This window comes from Hemitrygon akajei, chromosome 1, assembly GCF_048418815.1.
Source record: "Hemitrygon akajei chromosome 1, sHemAka1.3, whole genome shotgun sequence".
NCBI classification, from domain to species: Eukaryota; Metazoa; Chordata; class Chondrichthyes; order Myliobatiformes; family Dasyatidae; genus Hemitrygon; species Hemitrygon akajei.
Window position 1 is genome coordinate 166,890,787 of NC_133124.1, and position 26,278 is coordinate 166,917,064.

At 46.1% G+C, this 26,278-nt stretch overlaps 1 long non-coding RNA gene across 1 annotated transcript; it reads left to right on the forward strand.

Moving 5' to 3' along the window:
• Positions 1-853: 853 nt before the first annotated feature.
• On the forward strand, positions 854-10,406 carry LOC140735863 (uncharacterized). The gene is made up of 3 exons (XR_012100827.1): positions 854-956; positions 10,057-10,214; positions 10,342-10,406. It is a non-coding gene; the product is annotated as an uncharacterized lncRNA (long non-coding RNA).
• The last annotated feature ends 15,872 nt before the right edge of the window (positions 10,407-26,278 follow it).

A 26,278-nucleotide genomic window follows, 5' to 3' on the forward strand; every position in this document is an offset into this window, starting at 1 on the left:
CGCAAGAACACAACTATTTCATCACAGAAGGGAAAGAGAGGCCAGGGGAAATTTCACATGTCAGTCAGTGACACTGTGTTCAACTCCGAGTCACTTTAGAACTGTTTAAGGTAATGAATGAGTAAACATAGAGCCCCTACTGCCTCCACTCAAGGAATTTGCATCTCCGTTATTGGCATGTTCCTGAAGCATGACATTGTATTGTAAAACAAAGAACAAGAATGTTCCCGGGAGAACAAGGCAGATATGTTCTTGATAGGGTTGGGCCACAGCAAAAGGTGCGTTCTGTTAATGGGGATTTCTACCGATGCAGATCAATGCGGCGAATGGAGACAGCAAAGCTGACATTCAATTCCTTTGTTAGGATATACTATTTAAGGGATAACACAACGGAAGAAGATAAGAGTTTACAACCCAAGTGTGCAACAGGCACAGATAGAAAGAAATGATGGGCCCAAAGGAGAAACGTTGGAAAGATAGGGAAGAGGGGAACAGGAATGGCGAGTGTTGTTTAGGCTACAGGGATACTAAGAGTAATAGCGAAAAAAAAGGTCATTCGATCCACTCCATCCATGTTGAACAAGGTATCCGTATAAACTAATTCAGCGTTGGTGTATTTGACTCATAATCCTTTAAAACGTGCCTGTCCAAGTGACGGTGCTGTGTTTCCACTATCTGATAGCTCACGCTATAAGTGAACTATCATATGTGGAAGAATTCGTCCCATCGGGTCCCTTTTAAATCTACCCGTTTCATTACTGAGACAGTACCTGAGGAGGAAGGTAAAACTGCGCAGGCGCGGGTGACGTCAGCAGCGAGTGCGGGGTTTAAAAAGAGGCCTACTTTTAGGAGCTGGCAGTGTCGATGCGGGCAGCGGAGTGCTGGGCTTTGGCGCAAGGGGACTTCGGTGAGAGGAAATCAGTGAGCCTGAGTACGTGCTTGCTGAGGTAAAAAAGGTAAGGTCAGTAGGTACTTTTTCCATTGATTCTGACGAATCTGGGATCAGGTAATGGGGGAGACAGTTAGAGCAGTGGTGTGCTCCGTATGCAGTATGTGGGAGGTCAGGGTCAACACAGTTGTCCCTGATGACTACACCTGCAATAGGTGCATCCAGCTGCAGCTCCTATCAGACCGAGTTTTGGAATTGGAGCAGGAGCTGGATGAACTACGGATCATTCGGGAGGTAGAGGCAGAGATAGATAAGAGTTATCGGGAGGTAGTCACACCAAAAAGACAGGAGGTAGACAAATGGGTGATAGTCAAGAGAGGCAGGGGGAGCAGACAGAGAGAGCAGAGCATCCCTGTGGCCGTTCCCGTCAACAATAAGTATACCGTTTTGAATACTGTTGGTAGGGATGACCTACCAGGAACAAATTGCAGTGGTCCTGTCTCTGGCACTGAGGCTGGACCCGCGACTAGGAAGGGGAGGAGGGAAGAGGAGAGCGGTGGTGATAGGGGATTCTATAGTCGGGGGCAGATAGGAGATTTTGTGGGGAAGATCAGGAGTCTCGGATGGTATGTTGCCTCCCTGGTGCCGGGGTCTGGGACATCTCAGATCGGGTGCAGGTTATTCTCAAGAGGGAGGGCAAGAATCCAGATGTTGTGGTCCATGTAGGGACCAACAACATGAGTAGGATGAGTGAGGGGGTCCTGCGTAGTGAGTTCAGGGAGTTAGGTGCGAAGCTGAAGGGCAGGACCTCCAGGGTAACAATCTCAGGATTGCTACCTGTGCCACGTGCGAGTGAGGCAAGGAACAGAAGGATTATATGGATTAATATGTGGCTGAGAGGATGGTGCAGGAGGGAGGGCTTCAGGTTTTTATATAATTGGGCTTTGTTCCAGGGAAGGTGGGATCTGTTCCAACGGGATAGTTTACACCTGAACTGGAGCGGTACTAACATTCTTGCAGGAAAGTTTGCTAGTGCTTCTCGGGGGGGGGCGGGGGGTTTAAACTAAATTTGCAGGGGGCAGGGATCCAGAATGCGAGAGAGGATAGCGAATAAAGGACAGGTGGGGACTACACGGTTCCGGAATATTCAAGTGTGTAGTAGAGAAAGGTGAGGTGGAACAAGTGATAAGGAGGACACATGTACAGAGGGATGGTCTGACGGAACATGGAGTTAAATGTGCAGAAAGAATAAGTAAATTTAGGAAGGACAACAAAATTCAAGGGGCATATAGCCTGATGGGAGTTCGGGGAGCTGGGTTAAGCACAATAGACAGCGATTTAGGCAGCGAGAGGAGAAATGGGCTAAAAATTCTATATCTGAATGCACGATGTGTCAGAAATAAGGCGGATGAAGCTCAGGTGCGAATGGGTAACTATGATGTTGTTGGGATAATGGAGACATGGCTGCAGGGAGATCAGACCTGGGAAATGAATGTACAAGGGTATACGTGCTATCGTAGGGACAGAAATGTGGGCAGAGGGGGTGGGGTGGCCCTGTTGGTGAGGAATGAGATTCAGTCCTTTGCAAAGGGGGACATAGGATCAGGAGAAGTAGAGTCTGTGTGGATAGAACTGAGGAACAGTAAGGGCAAAAGGATCCTAATGGGTGTTGTCTACAAGCCACCAAACAGTAGCATGGATATTGGGTGCAAGTTGATTAGGGAGTTAACATTGGCATGTGGCAAAGGTAATGTCGCAGAAGTTATGGGGGATTTCAACATGCAGGTGAACTGGGAGAATCAGGTTGGTACTGGACCCCAGGATAGGGAGTTTGTAGAGTGCCTACGGGATGCATTCTTGGAACAGCTTGTACGAGAGCCGACCAGGGACAAGGCAATTCTGGATTTAGGGTTGTGTAATGAACAGGATTTGATAAGCGATCTTGAAGTAAAGGAGCCATTAGGAGGTAGTGACCATAATATGATAAGTTTTTATCTGCAATTTGAGAAGGATAAGGGCAGATGGGAGGCATCAGTGTTGCTGCTGAACAAAGGAGATTATGGAGCCATGAGGGAGGAGCTGGCCAAAGTTAACTGGACAGATATCCTAACAGAAAAGACAGTGGAACAGCAATGACAGGTATTCTTGGGAATAATGCACAAGGTGCAAAATCAGTTCATCCCCGGAGAAGGAAGGATTCAAAGGGGGGAAAGGGGCCACAGTGGTTGACAAAGGAAGTCAGAGATTGCATAGCATTCAAAAAAAGGAAATATGACAAAGCTAATGTGAGTGGAAGGACAGATGATTGGGAAATTTTTAAGGAACAACAGAACTTAACTAAAAAGGTAATATGGGGACAAAAAATGAGGTACGAACGCAAGCTAGCCAGGAATATAAAGGAGGATAGCAAAAGCTTTTTTAGGTGTGTGAAGAGAAAGAAGATAGTTAAGAATAATGTTGGGCTCTTGAAGAATGAATTGAGTGAAATTGTTATGGGAAACAGAGAAATGGCAGAAGAATTTAATAAGTACTTTAGATCTGTCTTCACTAGGGAAGACACAAGCAATCTCCCAGATGTATGGATGGGTCAAGGACATAGGGTAACAGAGGAAATGAAACAGATTGACATTAGGAATGAAACAGTGATGAGTAAACTGATGGGACTGAAGGCTGACAAATCCCCAGGTCCAGATGGTCTGCATCCTAGGGTACTAAAGGAGGTGGCCCTGGAAATTGCAGATGCATTGGTAATTATTTTCCAATGTTCCTTAGATTCAGGATCAGTTCCTGAGGATTGGAGAATGGCTAATGTTATCCCACTTTTTAAGAAAGGAGGGAGGGAGAAAACAGAGAACTATCGTCCTGTCAGCCTAACATCAGTAGTGGGGAAGATGCTAGAGTCCATTATTAAAGATGAAATAGTGGCATATCTAGATAGCAGTGATAGGATTGGGCCGAGCCAGCATGGATTTACCAAGGGGAAATCATGCTTGACTAATCTATTGGAGTTTTTCGAGGATGTAACCAGGAAGTTAGACAAGGGAGATCCAGGGGATGTAGTGTACCTTGATTTTCAGAAGGCATTTGATAAGGTCCCACATAGGAGATTGGTGGGTAAAATCAGAGCTCATGGCATTGGGGGGAAGATATTGACATGGATAGAAAACTGGTTGGCAAATAGAAAGCAAATGGTAACGGTGAATGGGTGTTTCTCAGAATGGCAGGTGGTGACTAGTGGGGTGCCACAGGGCTCATTATTGGGTCCACAGCTGTTTACGATTTACATCAACGATTTAGATGACGGCCTTGAGAATAACATCAGCAAGTTTGCTGATGACACTAAGCTGGGTGGTAGTGTGACATGTGATGAGGATGTTAGAATTCAGGGTGACTTGGATAGGCTGGGTGAGTGGGCAAATACTTGGCAGATGACGTTTAATGTGAATAAGTGTGAGGTTATCCACTTTGGGAGTAAGAACAGGAAGGCAGATTATTATCTGAATGGTTTAGAGTTAGGTAAGGGAGAAATACAAAGAGATCTAGGAGTCCTTGTTCATCAGTCACTGCAGGTGAATGAGCAAGTGCAGCAGGCAGTGAAGAAGGCTAATGGAATGATGGCCTTTATTACAAAGGGAATTGAGTACAAGAGCAAGGAAATCCTTTTGCATTTGTACGGGGCCCTGGTGAGACCACACCTGGAGTATTCTGTACAGTTTTGGTCTCCAGGGTTAAGGAAGGACATCCTGGCAATAGAGTAAGTGCAGTGTAGATTCACGAGGTTAATTTCTGGGATGTCCGAACTGTCTTACGCAGAGAGGTTAGAGAGACTGGGCTTGTACATGCTGGAATTAAGGAGATTGAAATGGGATCTGATTGCAACATATAAGATTATTAAGGGATTGGACAAGATAGAGGCAGGAAATATGTTCCAGATGCTGGGAGAGTCCAGTACCAGAGGGCATGGTTTGAGAATAAGGGGTAGGTCATTTAAGACAGAGTTAAGGAAAAACTTCTTCTCCCAGAGAGTTGTGGGGGTCTGGAATGCACTGCCTCGGAAGGTAGTGGAGGCCAATTCTCTGGATGCTTTCAAGAAGGAGCTAGATAGGTATCTTATGGATAGGGGAATCAAGGGATATGGGGACAAGGCAGGAACCGGGTATTGATAGTAGATGATCAGCCATGATCTCAGAATGGCGCTGCAGGCTCGAGGGGCCGAATGGTCTACTTCTGCACCTATTGTCTATTGTCTATAAAACTTTTCCATCCAGACTTTGATTCCCTTTCTCAATGTAAAGGAACTCTTTGCATTCACCCCATCTATGTGTTTGATAATTTGTAAAGCAAGGTCACCCCACAGTCTTTTCTGCTCTGAGGAATGAAGCCTTAAACTGCTCAACCTTTCCCTTTTCTTTACAAAACTATAAAAGTTTATTTACAACACATATACACTAAAGGACAATCAGTATTTACAAAGACAGTAAATATACTCAAATTAAAATATTATTACTGGCGTCAATAAAACAGTCTATACCGCTGGGGGGGTGCGTGTGTTCGCGGACACTGCTCCCGGAAGTCCCCTAATATGTCCGCCGCGATAGCGTTCTCCGTCTCCAAGGACAGCCCGGCACGGACGTATCCTCGGAAAGGGGGAAGGCAGTTGGCCCAGGCAACGCACTCCAACTTCCGCCGCCTGGACCCATAAATAGCCATCTTGGCCAGGCCCAGGACCAAGGCCACCAAGAGATCCCTCTTTCGCCCCGCCCCCTTCCAAACTGGGTGCCCGTACCTGAGGAGTGCCAGAACCACAGCCACAGCTCTCTGAGGAACTAAAAGAGCGGCTACAACCTCTCACATTCCGTGTTTGCGTGGTACACCGACTCCTCCCGCCCACAGAATGGACAGCTGGACAGGCTGTCAGTGAACCTGCTCAAGAATCAGTTGTACAGTACAGCCCGATGCAACACCTTCCACCCCAGGTCCCCAATGTACAATGGAAGCACCCCTGCTTGAAGAGACTTCCTCTGCTGCCAGACGGTAACACGGACTGCCAAGGCGAGTCCGGTAGGCAGACGCAGACAAGGAAGTGAAAGGTGTTCAGGAGCAGCCCGTACGAGAAACGCTTCGGAGCGTCATGGAACGCAACCCCACGTGTCGGCTCACGTTGTCCGGGACCCTCTCCCTCGTGGTCTCCCGAGGCCTGAGTCCGTTGAGCACATCGTTGGTGGTGCAGTCGGAATCCCTCCACTACCCCACGTCTTCCCGACACCCACCGTAATAGGGTCGGGACCAGAGACCACCGCCCCCCCCACCCCCCCCAACCTTCAGCAGCCAGAACACCGTTCCCCAACAGCTCAGGAGTACCGTGCCCGGATGAAAGCAGACCCCATACCCTCTACCGTTCCCGGTGGAACTCAGAGCGGCACGGCTGACGCCGTCCCAAACCTTTCCTGTAGCAGGCCCTCGTGTCCTGGCAACTTCCTTGTAAATACTTATGCGCTCCTTTTAACTTCACTGCATTTTCAACAGGATTATCCAACGTTCACAAAATATCTCATATGTCACCTGACGGACTTTTTGTAAAATTGCAAGATAGGTATATAGGCCAGAAGGCATTACAGAGAAGGGAATGGCAACAGACGGTAAAAAGATATGCAATGGTTGGAGGACATGAAACACGGGAAAGGTAGGAGGCAGAGGAGTATAGAAACGGAGAGATGGTGTAGGCAGAGCGATTTAGGAGCCGGTGGGGGGGGGGGGGGGTGTGGTGGAGAGCACGCCTATAGCATGATATATCGATCCTAAAAGAGATAGTAAGAACCCGACTAACGTCCCTTAGTCTCCCCTCCACTCCCTAGAAGCTGTAGGACCGCTGCTGAGAAGCCACAGTTGAGCTCAGAGGGACTGGCTTTAGGATGTACAGTGAAGGGTCATTCCAGCCTAACCTCCGCAATTCTGATTTCTCACTATAACTTTGAGAGTCCTTCTGAGTCCTGCTCTTCTTCACCTTGTCGCAGTCCATGCCCCATAGGAAAAGGGGAAATGAGTCCTTCGCTCGGTCTTGACCGGATCTCACTTCTCTGTAGCATCTTCCAGGGCCCTATTGACGACACATACATGATGCACCATCAATAACTCTCGGAGACTGAGGGGGGAACAGTGCCTCCACACGCCTTTATACAGGGGTGTGTGGGAGGAGCCACTGGAGCAGTCAGCAGAGGGGCTTGTCCAGACAGGTATACATAGTTTACCACAACACGTCAGCCACAAACTTTAAGATTGGGAATTAGTGACAAACTGACATCAGCCCATGTAGGAGCCCAGCGGTCTCCGGTTCTGTCAATATCCCACTATTCCCGCCCTGGAGACATTGGATGCGTGGATGACTTTCCACGCGGGAATTTTACAACACTCTGTGACGTGCGGCTAGGGAGAGTGGATTGTACCCACCATAGCGGTTAACTTGGCTGGATATCGCCCTGTTGCTCTGGTGAGCGGATGATCGCTGGGGACTCCACTTGCAACCGGTGTCTGCCCAAAGTATGCGGAAACATTTTGTTCCTTCATGGAATAACTCCGAATCAATCATTTCATTTTTTGCTGTATTCGGAGATCCATAGAAAATCATTTCCAACAGAATCACAACACAAATATCTTCCTTCCGTGCTCTATTATATCCTGAAATACAGAGTAACAGAGTGATCTTGGTGAGGCTGTGGGAGGGGCATATGTCCCACCCACTGCAGGAACCCGCGGGGTACATCAGTCATGGGCTCAGCATCTTCCACCTTTGTCCTAAATTTCTTCCCTAACGCGTGACCGAGTGGTGTACGGGCGATGCTGTCCTTCCACCTCTACTACTGGAACTCAGGAGGCGAAGCACTGTCAGAGGCACCGTTTCTACTCATAAACTTTCAGTCCATTCCCTATGTCGCCTCTCAGGTACACATAAAAATTGCACACCGAGCAAGGGGCCTCACCCGTGCCTCTGTGCCTCTGACTGTATTGCAGCGGGATCCCTAGTTGACTGACTCACTGATGTTTCTGGCAGCTTGCTGTGCACCAAAGCACACCTCCCATCACAGTTAAGTACTGTAGAGTTTAGCGTTAAATAGGGCAGCATGTTGCAAGAACTGGGAAGACGCTAACTCGATGCAGACCCTTCCTCTTAAATGAACAAATCCCCGGGATCATACCTACTCAGGATTATTTAGGAGGAAAGACGCAACAGTCAACAGAAATCCTCAAAGGTGACGAGGACTAGAGATAAATTCTACAGGTAATGACATGGACTGGCAGACAGCGAGAGTATTTCGGATTCAGATTCAGTTTATTGTCATTCAATAAACCACAAATACAATGCAGTTAAAAAGTGAGACGATGTTCTCCGGAATGATCGACTGGAGGGTACCCGGAGACAGGAAGGGGTATCGGTCTGGAAGGACTCACGAAGCTGTGGATGGATGAAGGGCCGGAGCAGGTTCAAGGTGGTTATACGGTTCGGAAGGGAATGAAAAACTAACATAAGTACGTGGGGCACCGTTGATACGGGAGAAAGTGTGGAGCCCGACTCAGGCATGCAACAGAATCCACTCCTTCGAACTGGAGGGGCCTCTGCCGAAAATGATTTACCTGTGACCCAGTGAAGGGCATTTCGAAGATCTTCAACTTCACGAGACACTTTGTAGACAAACAGAATACAGGGAAAATCAGTCCCTTCACGCTGAGAGATGCCAAGATCTTTCACAATCTCCGTATGAATATCTCCACGACCGTAGCATTGCACTGTAAAACACAGAACCTCTGCTCACTCAGCCCGCCTCACATGAGAGACATTTCACCCAGGGAGATTCTCAGTAACGGAAGTAAAGTGCGTTGTATTCATTATTCCTCTGAACTCAGATGGACACCCACCGGCACGCGTTAATAGTCCGTGGCAGAGATGGAGGCTGAGTGATCTTAGTGACTGGAGGTTACCCGGAGAAAGGGAAGGGTATCGGTCGGGAAGGACTGTCGAAACTGGATGGGTGAAGGACCGGAGCAGGTTCAAGGTGGTTATACGGTTCTGAAGGGAATGAAAAACTAACATAAGTACGTGAGGCACCGATGATACAGGAGAAAGTGTGGAGCCTGACTCAGGCATGCCACAGAATCCCCTCCTTGGAGGGGATTCTGCTGAGAAGCCAAAGCTCAGCTCCTGGCTACGGCATCGGGAGACAGCGGCCTGTACACTGAGGAAACATTGCACCCAGCCCCACTTCCACAGCCCTCTTATCTCACCATTACACTGAAGATTCTCCGAGCTCCGCACGTTCTTTTCTTGGCTGCAGGTGGACGGCACAGTCAATCCCTCGCTCAGTACAGACGGGCTCTCACTGCCCTGCAGGATATTCCCCTGTCCGACTGGAGAACATGGACTTCAGTCAGAGCCTTGTTAACTGGGTATCGGTGACAAACTGACATCTGAGCCCAGGGGTGTTCCTTCTCTACTGCTGCTCTCGGTGCTGTCACTGACTGACTGGATACAGTTCCATCAGTCTACGCCCCACAAGCTATCCCCCACCCTTAACTGCCACCCCAGGAACACCTCAGACACGTCACTGATTTTACTGGTTAGAAATTTACAATGAAGTGTGATGTGCGAACAGCGAGAGAACGATTATACCCACCGGAGCAGGAACCTCCTCTGGATCTGATCCTGTCAATAAGAATCTCTCTAATCTTCTGAAGCACATCAGAACACGAATTCGTGTCGAGTCGATCCATCGTCGGTCTGTCTGCAAAATACGTGATTAGATTGCATTACGTAACACAAATTTTGTTCTTAAAGTTTGCGACGAGGTGTGGTATGCAAGCACCTTCTGTCCATGGAGTAACCTCGGTTCAGTCACCAACTCCTCTCTCGCAATCTTCCATCTGTGCGGTTCCACCTTCTAAATGGCTGAGTATCAGCTGTTAGGGCATTGCTGTAGAAGGTGTGTCTGTCCCGCCCACTGGACGGAACCACGGGTGTATCAGCTCTGTGTTCAGCACTTTCCACTTCGTACTGTGCCTACCTTCCTGTCCCATGTGTGTCTGGTGGATTTGGATGTATTTCTGCCCGTGTACCGTGTCCGTGTACCCGTGTAACGTGTCTCTAAACCCTGCTAGTTGCATTTACGTCCCCACAGGAAGAGCAGCATTGCAGTGGCACGGGTTCTCCGCCAGGACTTTCATCCCAGTCCCGAGCTCCTACTCACCATTTCAGACAGAGGAAGAATTCCCAACATGTCCCGGACTATGTTGTAATAGGGACCCCAGCTTGTTGCCTCACAGGAGTTTGAACAAGGTAACCACACGTCATCTAAACTTCAATCACAGAAAAATGGTTTAGTCTCTGTTGTGGGGCAGAGACCCTCTCATCCCAGGAATTAGTCTCATGGTTCTCCTTTCCACTCTCTCCAATGTTTCTGCAGGTTTGGCTGCTGACACTCTACTCACTGTTCTAGATGAAGTAATTGCAACATGGAGTCACAATACCAATATTTTTAAACTTTGAACCATTTGCAATAAAGAGAAATTGTTGTTTACATTCTTACATACTTGTTTGCATGTCAACTTCTTGGTGAAACACCAACATCTTTCTGAACATTACTCACGTTCATTCTCCATAGCTATCAACATCTGTCTGTTGTTTTCCCTTACCAATGTGAATACCCCTAACTCCCCCACATTACACTCTGTTTGCATGTCTTTTGCCCACTCAGTCTATGATGCCATCTTTACCCAGTTGCAGAAAAACACCTTTTTGTCTATACTGTATGTAAATTTAGAAATTTTACATACGGTTCCTTCTCAGAATCAGATTTAATATCACTTACATATGTATTGGCTGCTTTGTGGCGGTAATGCATGCAAGGAATAAAACATTGCCATAGTTATAATAAGAAATAAAATATTTACAGGTTCATTGACCATTCAGAAATCTGATGGTGAAGGGGAGGAAATTATTTATTAAATGTTGAATTAAGCCATGAACACTCACTCAATGCATGTTGTCACAGTAGACATGAGAGCTCCAGGTCACAACTGTAGCTACTGCAGCAATGTCTAGACCCCTTTTAGCTAGGGAGAAATGCTAGGGGCCAGTAACAGAAAGGTACATTGAGGGATGGAGGGTGGCAAAATTCTTATATGTGAGAAGCAAAGGGAGCTGGAAATCATAGTGCTGGATTGACTTCAGGTTAACTTGCAGGCTGAATCAATAGTAAGGAAGAGAACTTTATGTTAGTATTAAATTAAAGAGTATTGTATATATATATATATATATATATATAAAAATACAGGGATATAGCTGCATTTGGAAGAGAAAAGAGGCATTGCATCAATGTCAGTAATTCTCTTTGCAAGAGTCTCCTTCTGCAAGCCTGCTAATCTGAACATTATGAATCATTAATTTCCCCTCACAATTATTTAGCATTCCCCTTCAATGCAACTCTGCTCATCAGCTCAGCGCCACCCACCACCCAATGATGTTGAGGTCCACATTTACACCAAATTCCAGATAAAGAGATAACTATCCCCCTGAATTCTTGATTAGACATACCTTCTTCAAATCTACTCTCTGAAACACCTTCTGAATTTGATGAAATGTAATATTCACTGATAGTGTCATCTCCAAAGGTAAAAACTCCAGCAAATTTCCACAGATGGGCAGCGGACTTCGCAGAATAAATCTCTAAATTTATATTTGAAACTCTGGGGTGACTTGCCATGCATAGAACTGTGGTGTTCAGGACAGTAAGCACAGACTAACACACTCAAAAATTCTGCAGGAACTATGCAGGGCAGTTGGCATCTGCCGAGGTGAATAAACGGCTGAGACTTTCATCAGGTTTGGCTAGGAAATGGATGAAAGCCAAAATAAGAAGGTAGATAGATAGATAGATAGATACTTTATTCATCCCCATGGGGAAATTCAACTTTTTTTCCAATGTCCCATACACTTGTTATAGCAAAACTAATTACATACAATACTTAACTCAGTAAAAGATATGATAAGCATCTAAATCACTATCTCAAAAAGCATTAATAATAGCTTTTAAAAAGTTCTTAAGTCCTGGCGGTAGAATTGTAAAGCCTAATGGCATTGGGGAGTATTGGCAATGGCAATGCTCATCCTGTCTGAGGAGCATTGCATCGATAGTAACCTGTCACTGAAACTGCTTCTCTGTCTCTGGATGGTGCTATGTAGAGGATGTTCAGAGTTATCCATAATTGACCGTAGCCTACTCAGCGCCCTTCGCTCAGCTACCGATGTTAAACACTCCAGTACTTTGCCCGCGACAGAGCCCGCCTTCCTTACCAGCTTATTAAGACGTGAGGCGTCCCTCTTCTTAATGCTTCCTCCCCAACACGCCACCACAAAGAAGAGGGCGCTCTCCACAACTGACCTATAGAACATCTTCAGCATCTCACTGCAGACATTGAATGACGCCAACCTTCTTAGGAAGTACAGTCGACTCTGTGCCTTCCTGCACAAGGCATCTGTGTTGGCAGTCCAGTCTAGCTTCTCGTCTAACTGTACTCCCAGATACTCCCAGATGGGGGAAGAGGGAACATTTTGTTGTGATGTGAGATCAAAAGAGTGTTGGTTGGGGGAAGAGGAGTGAAGCCAGAAGCTGGGAACTGGTAGGGTGAGGAAATAAAGACTGAAGATAAAGGAATATAATATAAGATGTGAAGGGATTGATAAGGTGGATGCTGTTTGGATGCAACCGAGCTCCTGCCTTGGACAATTTTCTGACACCGGGGTTCGCTGTCTCAGGTTCAGCAACCAAGTCATTGGGACTGGGGTTGTGACCTTAGTTATTCTCTCACCCTACAGAGCCACAACTGCTCCGGCAACATGTAGGGAATAGATGAGACAAGACTTTCTTCACAGCTTCTCTATCACCTCCTATTAGATTCCATCTTCTTGAGCACATTACCTAGTCCACATATCCCCTACCAACTTCTAACTACTTCACCCCCTCACCAGCTCCCAGCTCACCTGATCCAACTTATCACTATCTGCGTTGGAAAACCGCTCACTCAACCAGCTTGCTACTCTGGCTTCTGCCTGTTCCTTTCCAGTCTTTTTGAAAGAAAGGAAGGACTGTTGTTCATTAACCTCCACAGATGTTTTCTGACTTGCAGATTTCCGACAGCATTTTGTGTATGTTGATCAAGCCTTTCAATATCTTCAGGATCTCTTGTGCAGGCTTGAATACCATATCTATTAAAACTTGTCTTACCTGATCGGGGAATAAAAGAATTCCACGTGAACTGGCTCGCGAAGAATGCAGAAAACACATCATCCATGGCCCAGGCAGTAAACATTGCAGATACTGCTCTAAGACAAATTCTGCAGCTCCATGCAAATCATTCTTTGTGTCATACCCTTTCTGCTTATTTCAAGTATTCTTTCTGGGAAACATGTCTGTGCAGATGCTTTCATTCGAGGATACCTGATCTATTTTGGGGAGTTGTGGACTTTGGAGGTTTTATAAGGAAGTCGTAGCTCGAACACAAAGTTTATCTCCCTAGCATCCAACCCTTTCTCTGTGACCACTTCAATCCACTAAACAACATTAACGTAATCTCCTCCCAACTAACACCATTCCATGTCTCCTTAGACACTCAGTTCTACCATTTAAAGCTCCCCTGTATTGTCAGACTCAGCCAACACACAATTTCCTTAATACCTTCTGTCCCTACACCACTTCACATCTCAAAAAACACCATTATAAAGTGTTAGGAGATAAGAGTGGAATTAGGTCATCAAACTGATGGGGTCTTTCTGTCATTCAATCATGGCTGATTTATTAGCCTCTCTCAACTCCATTCTCCTGGCTTCCTCCATCCCGCATAACCTTTGTCACACTTTCTGTGGTGATGCTGACTGGCATCTGTCAATGGACAGTGGGAGAATGGGTGATGATGATCATCATCATAATCCTGGGCAGAAGTTATGGAAATCCTGAGATGCACAGTCATCAAGATCCCTGTATCAGCCTCACCAGTGTAGTGCAAAGGAAAGCTTGTAAAGCTATGTGTTTGGCACTTGCTTGGCTGCAGGAGTCACTGGAAGGATATTGAATGACGTTCAGCCACCTTAAGGTGGATGTAGTGTACCTCGATTTTCAGAAGGCATTTGATAAGGTCCCACATAGGAGATTGGTGGGTAAAATCAAAGCTCAGGGCATCGGGGGGAAGACATTGACATGGATAGAAAACTGATTGGCAGATAGAAAGCAAAGGGTAATGGTGAATGGGTGTTTCTCGGAATGGCAGGTGGTGACTAGTGGGGTGCCACAGGGCTCGGTATTGGGACCACAGCTGTTTACGATTTACATCAACGATTTAGATGAAGGCATTGAGAATAACATCAGCAAGTTTGCTGATGATACTAAGCTGGGTGGCAGTGTGATATGTGATGAGGATGTCGGGAGTATTCAGGGTGACTTGGATAGGCTGAGTGAGTGGGCAGATACATGGCAGATGAAGTTTAATGTGAATAAGTGTGAGGTTATCCACTTTGGGAGTAAGAACAGGAAGGCAGATTATTATCTGAATGGTCTAGAGTTAGGTAAGGGAGAAATACAAAGAGGTCTAGGAGCCCTTGTTCACCAGTCACTGAAGGTGAATAAGTAAGTAAAGAAGGCTAATGGAATGTTGGCCTTTATTACAAAGGGAATTGAGTACAAGAGCAAGGAAATCCTTTTGCATTTGTACGGGGCCCTGGTGAGACCACACCTGGAGTATTGTGTACAGTTTTGGTCTCCAGGGTTAAGGAAGGACATCCTGGCTATAGAGGAAGTGCAGCGTAGATTCACGAGGTTAATTCCTGGGATGTCCGGACTGTCTTACGCAGAGAGGTTAGAGAGACTGGGCTTGTACACGCTGGAATTAAGGAGATTGAGAGGGGATCTGATTGCAACATATAAGATTATTAAGGGATTGGACAAGATAGAGGCAGGAAATATGTTCCAGATGCTGGGAGAGTCCAGTACCAGAGGCCGTGGTATGAGAATAAGGGGTAGGTCATTTAGGACAGAGTTAAGGAAAAACTTCTTCTCCCAGAGAGTTGTGGTGGTCTAGAATGCACTGCCTCGGAAGGCAGTGGAGGCCAATTCTCTGGATGCTTTCAAGAAGGAGCTAGATAGGTATGTTATTGATAGGGGAATCAAGGGATATGGGGACAAGGCAGGAACCGGGTATTGATAGTAGATGATCAGCCATGATCTCAGAATGGCGCTGCAGGCTCGAGGGGCCGAATGGTCTACTTCTGCACCTATTGTCTATTGTCCATAAAACTTTTCCGTCCAGACTTTGATTCCCTTTCTCAATGTAAAGGAACTCTTTGCATTCACCCCATCTATGTGTTTGATAATTTGTAAAGCAAGGTCACCCCACAGTATTTTCTGCTCCGAGGAATGAAGCCCTAAACTGCTCAACCTTTCCCTTTTCTTTACAAAGCTATAAAAGTTTATTTACAACACATATACACTAAAGGACAATCAGTATTTACAAAGACAGTAAATATACTCAAATTAAAATATTATTACTGGCGTCAATAAAACAGTCTATACCGCTGGGGGGGTGCGTGTGTTCGCGGACACTGCTCCCGGAAGTCCCCTAATATGTCCGCCGCGATAGCGTTCTCCGTCTCCAAGGACAGCCCGGCACGGACGTATCCTCGGAAAGGGGGACGGCAGTTGGCCCAGGCAACGCACTCCAACTTCCGCCGCCTGGACCCATAAATAGCCATCTTGGCCAGGCCCAGGACCAAGGCCACCAAGAGATCCCTCTTTCGCCCCGCCCCCTTCCAAACTGGGTGCCCGTACCTGAGGAGTGCCAGAACCACAGCCACAGCTCTCTGAGGAACTAAAAGAGCGGCTACAACCTCTCACATTCCGTGTTTGCGTGGTACACCGACTCCTCCCGCCCACAGAATGGACAGCTGGACAGGCTGTCAGTGAACCTGCTCAAGAATCAGTTGTACAGTACAGCCCGATGCAACACCTTCCACCCCAGGTCCCCAATGTACAATGGAAGCACCCCTGCTTGAAGAGACTTCCTCTGCTGCCAGACGGTAACACGGACTGCCAAGGCGAGTCCGGTAGGCAGACGCAGACAAGGAAGTGAAAGGTGTTCAGGAGCAGCCCGTACGAGAAACGCTTCGGAGCGTCATGGAACGCAACCCCGCGAATCGGCTCACGTTGTCCGGGACCCTCTCCCTCGTGGTCTCCCGAGGCCTGAGTCCGTTGAGCACATCGTTGGTGGTGCAGTCGGAATCCCTCCACTACCCCACGTCTTCCCGACACCCACCGTAATAGGGTCGGGACCAGAGACCACCGCCCCCCCACCCCCCCCAACCTTCAGCAGCCAGAACACCGTTCCCCAACAGCTCAGGAGTACCGTGCCCGGATGAAAGCAGACCCCATACCCTCTACCGTTCCCGGTGGAACTCAAAGCGGCACGGCTGACCCCGTCCCAAACCTTTCCTGTAGCAGGCCCTCGTGTCCTGGCAACTTCCTTGTAAATACTTATGCGCTCCTTTTAACTTCACTGCATTTTCAACAGGATTATCCAACGTTCACAAAATATTTCATATGTCACCTGACGGACTTCTTGTAAAATTGCAAGATAGGTATATAGGCCAGAAGGCATTACAGAGAAGGGAATAGCAACAGACGGTAAAAAGATATGCAAAGGTTAGAGGACATGAAACACGGGAAAGGTAGTATAGAAACGGAGAGATGGTGTAGGCAGAGCGATTTAGGAGCCGGTGGGGGGGGGGGGGGTGTGCTGGAGAGCACGCCTATAGCATGTTATATCGACCCTAAAAGAGATGGTAAGAACCCGACTAACGTCCCTTAGTCTCCCCTCCACTCCTAGGAGCTGTAAGACCGCTGCTGAGAAGTCACAGTTGATCTCAGAGGGACTGGCTTTAGGATGTACAGTGAAGGGTCATTCCAGCCTAACCTCCGCAATTCTGATTTCTCACCATAACTTTGAGAGTCCTTCCGAGTCCTGCTCTTCTTCACCCTGTTGCAGTCCATAGAAAAACAGGAAATGAGTCCTTCGCTCGGTCTTGACCGGATCTCACTTCTCTGTAGCATCTTCCGGGGCCCTATTGACAACACACATGTGATGCACCATCAATAACTCTCGGAGACGGGAGGTGAACGATAGGCTTTTTTAACAGCAAAATAGAGCACGGCATCTTGGAGACTGAGGGGGGAGCAGTGTTTCCAATCGCCTTTATACAGGGGTCTGTGGGAGGAGCCACTGGAGCAGTCAGCAGAGGGGCTTGTCCACACAGGTATGCATAGTTTACCACAACACGTTAGCCACAAGCTTGATGATTGGGAATTAGTGACAAACTGATGTAGGCCCATGTAGGAGCCCAGCGGTGTACGGTTCTATCAGTCTCCCACTATTCCCGCCCTGGAGATATTGGATGCGTGGAAGACTTTCCATGCGGGAACTTTACAACACTCTGTGACGTGCGGCTAGGGAGAGCGGAATGTACCCACCATAGCGGTTAACTTGGCTGAATATCGCCCTGTCGCTCGGGTGAGCGGATGATCGCTGGGGACTCCACTTGCAACCGGTGTCTGCCCAAAGTATGCGGAAACATTTTGTTCCTTCATGGAATAACTCCGAATCAATCATTTCATTTTTTGCTATATTCGGAGATCCATAGAAAATCATTTCCAACAGAATCACGACACAAATATCTTCCTTCCGTGCTCTATTATCTCCTGAAATACAGAGTAACAGAGTGATCTTGGTGAGGCTGTGGGAGGGGTGTATGTCCCACCCACTGCAGGAACCCGCGGGGTACATCAGTCATGGGCTCAGCATCTTCCACATTTGTCCTAAATTTCTGCCCTAACGCGTGTCCGACTGGTGTACGGGAGATGCTGTCCTTCCAACTCTACTACTGGAACTCAGGAGGCAAAGCACTGTCAGAGGTGCCGTTTCTACTCATAAACTTTCAGTCCATTCCCTATGTCGCCTCTCAGGTACACATAAAAATCCCACACCCCATTGCACACCGAGCAAGGGACCTCACCTGTGCCTCTGACTGTATTGCAGCGGGATCCCTAGTTGACTGACTCACTGATGTTTCTGGCAGCTTGCTGTGCACCAAAGCACACCTCCCATCACAGTTAAGTACTGTAGAGTTTAGCGTTAAATAGGGCAGCATGTTGCAAGAACTGGGAAGACGCTAACTCGATGCAGACCCTTCCTCTTAAATGAACAAATCCCCGGGATCATACCTACTCAGGATTATTTAGGAGGAAAGACGCAACAGTCAACAGAAATCCTCAAAGGTGACGAGGACTAGAGATAAATTCTACAGGTAACGACATGGACTGGCAGACAGCGAGAGTATTTCGGATTCAGATTCAGTTTATTGTCATTCAATAAACCACAAATACAATGCAGTTAAAAAGTGAGACGATGTTCTCCGGAATGATCGACTGGAGGGTACCCGGAGACAGGAAGGGGTATCGGTCTGGAAGGACTCACGAAGCTGTGGATGGATGAAGGGCCGGAGCAGGTTCAAGGTGGTTATACGGTTCGGAAGGGAATGAAAAACTAACATAAGTACGTGGGGCACCGTTGATACGGGAGAAAGTGTGGAGCCCGACTCAGGCATGCAACAGAATCCACTCCTTCGAACTGGAGGGGCCTCTGCCGAAAATGATTTACCTGTGACCCAGTAAAGGGCATTTCGAAGATCTTCAACTTCACGAGACACTTTGTAGACAAACAGAATACAGGGAAAATCAGTCCCTTCACGCTGAGAGATGCCAAGATCTTTCACAATCTCCGTATGAATATCTCCACGACCGTAGCATTGCACTGTAAAACACAGAACCTCTGCTCACTCAGCCCGCCTCACATGAGAGACATTTCACCCAGGGAGATTCTCAGTAACGGAAGTAAAGTGCGTTGTATTCATTATTCCTCTGAACTCAGATGGACACCCACCGGCACGCGTTAATAGCCCGTAGCAGAGATGGAGGCGGAGTTGTCTTAGTGACTGGGGGATACCCGGAGACAGGGAAGGGTATCGGTCGGGAAGGACTGTCGAAACTGGATGGGTGAAGGACCGGAGCAGGTTCAAGGTGGTTATACGGTTCTGAAGGGAATGAAAAACTAACATAAGTACGTGAGGCACCGATGATACGGGAGAAAGTGTGGAGCCCGACTCAGGCATGCCACAGAATCCCCTCCTTAGAGGGGATTCTGCTGAGAAGCCAAAGCTCAGCTCCTGGCTACGGCATCGGGAGACAGCGGCCTGTACACTGAGGAAACAGTGCACCCAGCCCCACTTCCACAGCCCTCTTATCTCACCATTACACTGAAGTTTCTCCGAGCTCCGCGCGTTCGTTTCTTGGCTGCAGATGGACGGCACAGTCGATCCCTCGCTCGGTACTGACGGGCTCTCACCGCCCTGCGGGATATTCCCCTGTCCGACTGGAGAACACGCACTTCAGTCAGAGCCTTGTTAACTGGGTATCGGTGACAAACTGACATCTGAGCCCAGGGGTGTTCCTTCTCTGCTGCTGCTCTCGGTGCTGTCACTGACTGACTGGATACAGTTCCGTCAGTCTACGCCCCACAAGCTATCCCCGACCCTTAACTGCCACCCCAGGAACACATCAGACACAACACTGATTTTACTGGTTAGAAGTTGCTCAGATGTCATTCTGCGATAGCGTCTTTAACTCATATGTTTTAGTCATGTCCACTTTTGAAAAAATATTGGGAAGATATTTTCGATATTATTTCCACGGTAGTGAAAATTGATTTACAACCTCATCCTATTACTGCAATTTTTGGTTTACCGATGATGGACTCAATCCATTTATCTTCTTCTGCTTGTCGAATGCTTGCATTTCTTACATTAATGTCTAGAAGATCAATTTTGTTGAATTGGAAAGAAATTAATCTGCCTACCATATTTCTTTGGCTTTCTCAACCTATGTTATGTCTAAATTTGGAGAAAATTAGAAGTGTTCTATTTGACCTTTCTATTAAATTTGAAAAGACATGGAGACCATTTATTCAATATTTTCATATGATGTAATTTGACCCTGTTCCAAAACTATTCGTTTTTCCAGTTTTGATTATACATATGTTGAGAGGATCGGAGTTGGTGACACTGATGATGTTGTATTTTTTTTATATAGATAATATGAACAGCCCATTATTCATTATATTTTTTTTCTTCTTTTTCTTCCTTTTTTTTTACTTTATTAGTTATTAGGTTGTTCGATTAGTTTTTCTTAGGGTTAAATTTTTTTCTTTTTTTCTTTTTCTCTTTTCTGTTTTTTTTTACATATATGTGATATACCTAGTTTTGCTTTGTTTAAATGATATTTGTATCATTCATGATTTGGGAAGACTTAGCTATATTGTAACTATTGCTTGTGTATCCCTTCAGTTTAAATTTGTAAGTTTGTAATCCCGCTATCTATGTATTAATCTTATCATGTTGGGATTAATAATAATAATAATAAAAAGATTGAAAAAGAAGTTTACAATGAAGTGTGATGTGCGAACAGCGAGAGGAAGATTATACCCACCGGAGCTTATCTTACCATTACACTGAAGTTTCTCCGGGCTCCTCGCGTTCTTTTCTTGGCTGCAGGTGGACGGCACAGTCAATCCCTCGCTCGGTACTGACGGGCTCTCACCGCCCTGCAGGATATTCCCCTGTCCAACTGGAGAACACGCACTTCAGTCAGAGCCTTGTTAACTGGGTATCGGTAACAAACTGACATCTGAGCCCTGGGGTGTTCCTTCTCTGCTGCTGCTCTCGGTGCTGTCACTGACTGACCGGATACAGTTCCATCAGTCTACGCCCCAGAAGCTATCCCCCACCCTTAACTGCCACCCCAGGAACACATCAGACACGTCACTGATTTTACTGGTTAGAATTCTACAATGAAGTGTGATGTGCGAACAGCGAGAGAACGATTATACCCACCGGAGCAGGAACCTCCTCTGGATCTGATCCTGTCAATAAGAATCTCTCTAATCTTCTGAAGCACATCAGAACACGAATTCGTGTCGAGTCGATCCATCGTCGGTCTGTCTGCAAAATACGTGATTAGATTGCATTACGTAACACAAATTTTGTTCTTAAAGTTTGCGACGAGGTGTGGTATGCAAGCACCTTCTGTCCATGGAGTAACCTCGGTTCAGTCACCAACTCCTCTCTCGCAATCTTCCATCTGTGCGGTTCCACCTTCTAAATGGCTGAGTATCAGCTGTTAGGGCATTGCTGTAGAAGGTGTGTCTGTCCCGCCCACTGGACGGAACCACGGGTGTATCAGCTCTGTGTTCAGCACTTTCCACTTCGTACTGTGCCTACCTTCCTGTCCCATGTGTGTCTGGTGGATTTGGATGTATTTCTGCCCGTGTACCGTGTCCGTGTACCCGTGTAACGTGTCTCTAAACCCTGCTAGTTGCATTTACGTCCCCACAGGAAGAGCAGCATTGCAGTGGCACGGGTTCTCCGCCAGGACTTTCATCCCAGTCCCGAGCTCCTACTCACCATTTCAGACAGAGGAAGAATTCCCAACATGTCCCGGACTATGTTGTAATAGGGACCCCAGCTTGTTGCCTCACAGGAGTTTGAACAAGGTAACCACACGTCATCTAAACTTCAATCACAGAAAAATGGTTTAGTCTCTGTTGTGGGGCAGAGACCCTCTCATCCCAGGAATTAGTCTCATGGTTCTCCTTTCCACTCTCTCCAATGTTTCTGCAGGTTTGGCTGCTAACACTCTACTCATTGTTCTAGATGAAGTAATTGCAACATGGAGTCACAATACCAATATTTTTAAACTTTGAACCATTTGCAATAAAGAGAAATTGTTGTTTACATTCTTACATACTTGTTTGCATGTCAACATCTTGGCGAAACACCAACATCTTTTGAACATTACTCACGTTCATTCTCCATAGCTATCAAAATCTGTCTGTTGTTTTCCCTTACCAATGTGCATACCCCTAACTCCCCCACATTACGCTGTGTTTGCATGTCTTTTGCCCACTCAGTCTATCATGCCATCTTTACCCAGTTGCAGAAAAACACCTTTTTGTCTATACTGTATGTAAATTTGGAAATTTTACATATGGTTCCTTCTCAGAATCAGATTTAATATCACTTACATATGTATTGGCTGCTTTGTGGCGGTAATGCATGCAAGGAATAAAACATTGCCGTAGTTATAATAAGAAATAAAATATTTACAGTTTCATTGACCATTCAGAAATCTGATGGTGAAGGGGAGGAAGTTATTTATTAAATGTTGAATTAAGCCATGAACACTCACTCAATGCATGTTGTCACAGTAGACATGAGAGCTCCAGGTCACAACTGTAGCTACTGCAGCAATGTCTAGACCTCTTTTAGCTAGGGAGAAATGCTAGGGGCCAATAACAGAAAGGTACATTGAGGGATGGAGGGTGGCAAAATTCTTATATGTGAGAAGCAAAGGGAGCTGGAAATCATAGTGCTGGATTGCCTTCAGGTTAACTAGCAGGCTGAATTAATAGTAAGGAAGACAACCTTAATGTTAGTATTAAATGAAAGAGTATTGTATATATTTTAAAAATTCAGGGATATAAACTGCATTTGGAAGAGAAAAGAGGCATTGCATCAATGTTGGTATATCTCTTTGAAAGAGTCTCCTTCTGCAAGCCTGCTAATCTGAACGTTATGAATCATTAATTTCCCCTCACAATTATTTAGCATTCCCCTTCAATGCAGTTCTGCTCATCAGCTCAGCGCCACCCACCACCCAATGATGTTGAGGTCCACATTTACACCAAATTCCAGATAAAGAGATATCTATCCCTGAATTCTTGATTAGACATACCTTCTTCAAAACTACTCTCTGAAACACCTTCTGAATTTGAAGAAATGTAATATTCACTGCTGGTTAGTGTCATCTCCAAAGGTAAAAACTCCAGCAAATTTCCACAGATGGGCAGTGGACTTCGCAGAATAAACCTCTAAATTTATATATGAAACTCTGGGGTGACTTGCCATGCATAAAACTGTGGTGTTCAGGACAGTAGGCACAGACTAACACACTCAAAACTTCTGCAGGAACTATGCAGGGCAGTTGGCATCTGCCGAGGTGAATAAACAGTTGAGACTTTCCTCAGTATTGGCTAGGAAGCGGATGAAAGCCAAAATAAGAAGTTGGGGGAAGAGGGAACATTTTGTTGTGATGTGAGATCAAAAGAGTGTTGGTTGGGGGAAGAGGAGTGAAGCAAAAAGCTGGGAACTGGTAGGGTGAAGAAATAAAGACTGAAGATAAAGGAATATAATATAAGATGTGAAAGGATTGATAAGGTGGATGCTGTTTGGATGCAAACGAGCTTCTGCCTTGGACAATTTCCTGACACCGGGGTTCGTTGTCTCAGGTTCAGCAACCAAGTCATTGGGACTGGGGTTGTGACCTTAGTTGTTCTCTCACCCTACAGAGCCACAACTGCTCGGGCAACATGTAGGGAATAGATGAGACAAGACTTTCTTCACAGCTTCTCTATCACCTCCTATTAGATTCCATCTTCTTGAGCACATTACCTAGTCCACATATCCCCTACCAACTTCTAACTACTTCACCCCCTCACCAGCACCCAGCTCACCTGATCCAACTTATCACTATCTGCGTTGGAAAACCCCTCGCTCAACCAGCTTGCTACTCTGGCTTCTGCCTGTTCCTTTCTAGTCTTTTTGAAAGTAAGGAAGGACTGTTGTTTATTAACCTCCACAAATGTTTTTTGACTTGCAGATTTCCGTCAGCATTTTGTGTATGTTGATCAAGTCTTTCAATATCTTCAGGATCTCTTGTGCAGGCTTGAATACCATATCTATTAAAACTTGCTATACCTGATCTGGGAATAAAACAATCCCACATGAACTGGCTCGTGAAGAATGCAGAAAACACACATTCCATGGCCCAGGATATAAACATTGCAGATACTGCTCTAAGACAAATTCTGCAGCTCCACGCAAATCATTATTTGTGTCATACCCTTTCTGCTTATTTCAAGTATTCTTTCTAGGAAACATGTCTATGCAGATGCTTTTATTCGAGGACACCTGATCTATTTTGGGGAGCTGTGGACTTTGGAGGTTTTGTAAGGAAGTTGTAGCTCGAACACAAAGTTTATCTCCCTAGCTTCCAACCCTTTCTCTGTGACCACTTCAATCCACTAAACAACATTAATGTAATCTCCTCCCAACTAACTCCATTCCATGTCTCCTTAGACACTCAGTTCTACCACTTCAAGCTTCCCTGTATTGTCAGACTCAGCCAACACACAATTTCCATAATACCTTCCGTCCCTACACCACTTAACATCTCGAAAAACACCATTATAAAGTGTTAGGAGATAAGAGTGGAATTAGGTCATCAAACTCATGGAGTCTTTCTGTCATTCAATCATGGCTGATATATTAACTACTCTCAACTCCATTCTCCTGGCTTCCTCCATCCCGCATAACCTTTGTCACACTTTCTGTGGTGATGCTGACTGGCATCTGTCAATGGACAGTTGGAGAATGGGTGATGATGATCATCATCATAATCCTGGGCAGAAGTTATGGAGATCCTGAGATGCACAGTCATCAAGATCCCTGTATCAGCCTCACCAGTGTAGTGCAAAGGAAAGCTTGTAAAGCTATGTGTTTGGCACTTGCTTGGCTGCAGGAGTCACTGGAAGGATATTCAATGACGTTCAGCCACCTTAAGGTCTCAACTCTGGATTTGCCATCTGGGTTTACGTCTCTTACGAGGCTGCCCACAAGGCAGTGTGTCTATTTACCCACAACCAGGCATCCGGTTCACTAGCACCAGGGCATATCCATGCACCCATGGGCCTGTGTGCTACATGTGCAGGGCCTGGGCATCCTTGCCATTCTCTGTTGTTCAGCCTGAGTCCAAAAGGAGTTCAGATCTGTGTGTCGCCAGCGAGGAGGCATGACATGAGGCTTGCTGTTCTGAAAGTGAGAACAATAGACGCTACCCCACTAAGCCACAGCACTGCCTTAATACACGCGTCACAACAACCATTTTGATCCCTTACTAATCAAGAGTTTATCAACCTCTGCTGTAAGTATATCCAATGACATGGTCCCACAGTAGTCTATGGCAATGAGTTTCACAAATTCACCACTATTGGGCTAAATAAATTTCTTATTCCACTCGGTTCTCAAGGGGCATCATATTCAGCAGCTTTGTCTTCTGATCCTAGGATCCCCACTATAGCAAATAGTTTTTCAATGTAACACACACAAAATGCTGGAGGCACTCAACAGGCCAGGTAGCCTCTATGGTTAAAAGTACAGTCGATGTTTCAGGCCAAAATGTCAACTGTGCTTTTTCCATAGGTGCTGCCTGGCCCTCTGAGTTTCTCAAGGGTTTTGCATGTGGTGTTTGTATTTCTAGCAGTGCTGATTTTCTCTTGGTTGTCATCCATTCCACGTCCAGTCTACCTAGGACTTTCAATTTTCAGTAGGTTTCTATGTTATCTTCCCCCTCCCACCCCCACACTCAACATTCTTTTGAACTCCACGGAGTATGGGCAGAGAGCTATAAAAAATTCACCTCAAGTGTTATACCTCTTATACCCAGCATCGTTCTAGCGAAAATTATCGAGGCCTTCTCCAATGCAAGCACATAATTTCTGAGATAAGTTGCCCAAAATTTGCTCACAATTCTCAAAGTACAGTTTGATTAATCATTTATAAACCCTCCATATTACTTTCTGTCTATCTTGTTCTGGTCAAATCAATATCAATGCTAACATTGCATTTGCCTTCCATATCACTAACTTAACCTATAATGAGGACACACATCCATTTGCAGTTCTTTCTGAAATTTCACCACCTTTAGAAAGGACTCTGTATGGTTACTTCTTCACTAAAGTCCATGGCTATATACTTCTCCAAACTGTATTCCGGCAGTCAATTTCTTACCAATGCACCTGTATTCCCATAAAAAAAAACACCACCCTAAATCTGTAGCCACCTCCTGCACACAAACAACTTGCAATCTAAATGACTCCCTGCAGCCTCTGTATCCACCCGTCTCTGTGACCTTCTCCAATCCTAGCATATCTCACTTTCTGTGTATTACCCTCAAGCCGCTGCACCACTCTGTCTATGTAACTCGATGCTCTGTAGATCCCCCTCACTTATGTAAAGTCCTCTGAACACTGCAGCCCTCTTTGTCTCCATAAGCAACTCTGGCCCCAATACAGGTCACTACATGTGTAAATACCTCCTTTCCTGTCACCTCTCCTATCTCTACACCCCATTTC